The 4,539-nt window shown below is 42.3% G+C and overlaps 1 non-coding gene across 1 annotated transcript; it reads right to left on the bottom strand.

Annotated features, from left to right (window-relative positions):
• Positions 1-3,510: 3,510 nt before the first annotated feature.
• Positions 3,511-3,629, bottom strand: LOC136885183 (5S ribosomal RNA). Its single transcript, XR_010861498.1, has one exon. It is a non-coding gene; the product is annotated as a 5S ribosomal RNA (ribosomal RNA).
• Positions 3,630-4,539: the final 910 nt, after the last annotated feature.

The following is a 4,539-nucleotide window of genomic DNA, read 5'->3' as shown; positions in this document are numbered from 1 at the left end:
GGGCTGTCGATAGTGGGATTCGAACCTACTATCTCCCGGATGCAAGCTCACAGCCGCGCGCCTCTACGCGCACGGCCAACTCGCCCGGTAAGATCTTTCCTTATTTTAACACTAGGATTACCAAACATTCTTCCTACCTACTTTTACCGAAGCGGTCATTTTGACCGATAGTGGCACGTATTCGTTTCTTGAGGATATTGGTGCCAGAAAAGGGTTCGAATTGAGTGTAAAACATCATAGACCATAATTTAATTATTATCATGCATGACTTGTAAACACTATAATAAACAAATAAGTACACTAGTACACTAGTAAGACAAAATGTTCTTCTTACACACTTTTGTTTACATTATATACTGTACATATCTGCATGGATGTCACTTTCTGTTTTTCAACTTATTTGTCGCAATGTGCACACACACTTTGCTAGGTCACCTTTGAAGTGAACTTAACCACAGACCAGTTTTATACAGATTGCACACCTTTCAATTGTCTTGTTCCCTTTGCACACTTCTTCCCTGATTCATGAAAAACTCAGCAAGACGCAATACTACGTGTTCACTTGGGGTCTGATCGGTGAGTAGCGTTTCATCTTTTCCAAGATAGGGAAAACCGTTTACAATATACTTGGCTTCCACATCGACAGCCTAACAAAATTTCATACCAAACTTTTCTGGTTTATTGGCCATATACTTCATAAATGGGCATCTAGCTTTCGATGGAATGAACTGTTCAACCACGGTAATGTTCTCACTTGGTCTGAAGCAAATAGTAAAATTAGATATAAATTTTTCCCGCACAACGGATACAAGCGCCAATTTATCAATTTTCAGGTGATCCCTTCTGGTAGATTTTTCATCGAATCGAAGAAATCTCATGATATCCAGGAAACGGTTTTGTGTCACAGTTTGGGAGAGAATTCCAAGACACCACTTCTGTGACGACAGATCGAGAACGTTCGCGTCAGCTCTAAAAGTTCCGCGTGCGTATAAAATACCAATAACAGCCTCCAATTCTTCCAAAGAAAGTGTCCCTTCAGGATTGTTCAGAACTTTGCGGGCTCCAACCTCAGTATATCATTCGATGTGGCGCAGCTTGGATTCGTCAAGAAAAAGACGACAAGCTGTAGCGGCACAAGTTCCTTCAATGTGGCGTTTTTCATGTCCTGTGGGACCTCGGACTTCCCTCAGTATAGTTTACTGTCCTCGACGGCCTGGTAGGCTTTGTAGATCAACAAGAGTCCGCACTGTTCCATCCAAAGCGACTTCTTCCTCGCCGACCGTCATGTGCTGACCACGCCGATGTGTTGACTCAAAACAGCGTTTGCTCGGCCTTCTGTAGTTGATATCGTGCTCCTTGCTAGTAATTTCATTATTTTCCTTAGTGTGTCCTTCACCTGCAAAATATAATACCAAACTTACTTACACTGTGCACAGAATTATGTGAATACAGAATGACTAACTTCAAATAGGCTTACCTTTGTCATCAGCTGCTTTGCAAGTGTGCGTGCATTGCCATTTGGCGGGTAGTTCCCTAACCCTTGAGATCGAAGGCTGCTGCGTGATTTCATGTTCACATGGAAATTCTGCAGGCTCGACGGAACTAGAATGACTATCCAAACTATTTCCGTTTGTCAAGTTATACACGTCTTCGTAATTATCCAGGTCTAAATTCATCCCAGCTTCATCGCTTGATTGTGATGGGGAAATTATATGCGTATGCTTCAGAATTTCGGCATTCATTTGCAGAATACGCGAGAACATGTTTCTTCGGGGTAATTACAAACAATCGGGAAATCTAGTTTGAATGTTTGTAACGATTGAACACGACAATTGACTGCTCGTTACGATTGTACACCTTTCATTACTGAACTTGTATCATTGTTTGAAAAGAGCCAACAGCTGTCCCATTGCAGCACAACAAGTTATATTCGATACTACGGTAATAAAGTACACTGTAACAGCTTGTTAGAATGATATCCCGTTCTAAATGAATGCCACAAAAGTCTGATGGGGTAGCTACTGCAATGACCGCCCGGTAAAAGTAGGTATGACTCCATAGCGCTAACTAGAAAGGAGTTACGGGTTTTTGAAGCTATATGCCGAAAAGTATACTTAATATCAGGAAAAGCCACCAAAGGGTTTGTATGTTCTAAACGTATAACGAGAGTGATAGAGAAAATAAAACTGGAAACGGTCATTTTGACCGCTGCGGTAAAACTAGTGTTAACACCTACATACTTACAATGATCCCCAAAAGGAACCTTCACCTCATCAACGCAGTAATTAAAACTGAGAGAACTTTTCCTATTTGTGAAACTCACAACCTAACTTTAACCCCGTTTATCATCATACCATTGCCTACCGTCCATCTCACAACATTATCGAGGTCATTTTGCAGTTGCTCACAATCTTGTAACTTATTCTGTACAGAATAACAGCATCTGCAGTTTCCACTTCTTTACTCATGTCGTTTATATGCAACACAGTATTTCCTTTCTAAAAATTGTACGATATAAGGAGGTATCATGGACCCAAACATCGATCAGAGACGTGGAGTTGTGTTACATTCATGGAACTTCCTGGAACTAAACATCTCACTCCTTCTCATTCTCCACCAATATCATTCTTCAATTTATGTTTCACTTTTCCTCTGCCAGGGTACTTCGGCTAGTTGATCTTCCTCAAGGGAGGCCATTTCGTGTTCAATTCCAAAGAAGGGATTTCTCATCCACGAGATTTTCTCAACCAGAGGCGGAAAATATGGTTTGCGTGTTGATACTAGCAATTCCAAGTGCCTCACAATTACATCACTTACATTTCCTAGTAATATTCGCTGCTAACTTGTGCCATTTATCGACCAAGTTAAGAGTTACATATAATGTACGTAAGTTATATAACAGTAAATTCATAGTTCCTAAATTTAGTATAATGGCCTATGAATTGTTTGTCCCGGGCTGAGTGGCTCAGACGGTTGAGGCGCTGGCCTTCTGACCCCAACTTGGCAGGTTCGATCCTGGCTCAGTCCGGTGGTATTTGAAGGTGCTCAAATACGTCAGCCTCGTGTCGGTAAATTTACCGGGACTAAATTCCGGCACCTCGGCGTCTCCGAAAACCGTAAAAGTAGTTAGTGGGACGTAAAGAAAATAACATTATTATTATTGAATTGTTTGTGTACAATAGCAATTCACTCTTCAAATATTTACATCATCTCCGTACAGGCCATGAAGGCCCTTGGAGGGATGGAATGTAAAGGCTTCCACTATTCATAACCTCGGCACTTCATGCGGTAGACTGGTTAGCTCTACGCCCGGCAGCCTTTGTTCCCAGCAATTAATCTGGTACTCATTTGTGATGTAGGCTGAGTGAACCTCAGGTACATGTGCACCCCCAGAAGTGGAAATCTCGTTTCTTAAAATTTACGACTACGTGACGTCGTGGAACCCACGTCCTACCGGGCGAATCGAGCACGCTATTACCGCCTCGGCCAGGCAGTACCAAAAGGGAACTGAGCCAACGGTACGTGGTATTCCCAAGCGGTCACCCATCCAAGTACTGACCACGCCCAATGTTGCTTAATCGCGGTGATAGGACGAGAACCGGTGTATTCAACATGGTATGACCGTTGGCCAAGTACATACAACATTTTTAACATTATTATTGCGGACCCGTTGGATTATCGTCCGTGAATCACAGTTTGGGAATGGCTGATCTAGAGTATATATATCCCGTAGTGCTACACTACGCTAACTGAGGAGTGTGTCGACAGTGTACGACAGGCCATTTAGCGTAACCGTCCCGAATTTTTAAATTGAGGTTATGTATGAATCAAGTACTTAATACTGTAACGCACATTCTGGTAAATTGGCGTAACCGTCAACATCTTCCCTCGATTAAAAAACAGGAGAAAGTTGATGGCGTAACCCCACACCTGACAAGGTCAAGCAAGCCACTTGGCGTAACCAACAAGTTGTAACCCACAATTAACAGTAGGTTGCACCATTCAGTTGGCGTAAGCCACTATACTTGTGACAGTTAAGCTTCTCGATTTCACAAGCCCACGCAAGCCAGCTGTCGTAACACAGTGTCTGTCTTTTTTTTTCGATGAAAAAATGAAATGGTGAATGGCTTTTATTGCCGGGAGTGCCCGAGGACATACCCGGCTCGCCAGGTGCAGGCCTTTTGATTTCACGCATGTAGTCGACATGCACGTCGTGATGAGAATGAAATGATGATAAAGATGACACATACACCCTGCCCCCTGTCAGCGAAATTAACCAATGATGGTTAAAATTCCCGACCCTGTCGGAAATCGAACCCAGACTCCTGTGACCAAAGGCCAGCACGCTAACCAGTTAGCCATGGAGCCGGACTTTGTTTCGATGAATGTGTCTGATTTATATGTCACTAAAATTAATTACATAATTCAGTAATAGTTTTTTAATACGGTATACAAATACTTATTGCACACGTTGCTAATTCAGTTTCGTTGTGAATTTGAGTGTTAATTCTGTGAGGGTAATTTATTAAAATAAATCAG

The sequence above is a fragment of the Anabrus simplex genome, chromosome 13 (genome assembly GCF_040414725.1).
Source record: "Anabrus simplex isolate iqAnaSimp1 chromosome 13, ASM4041472v1, whole genome shotgun sequence".
NCBI lineage: Eukaryota > Metazoa > Arthropoda > Insecta > Orthoptera > Tettigoniidae > Anabrus > Anabrus simplex.
This window is presented reverse-complemented; position numbering and strand designations above follow the sequence as displayed.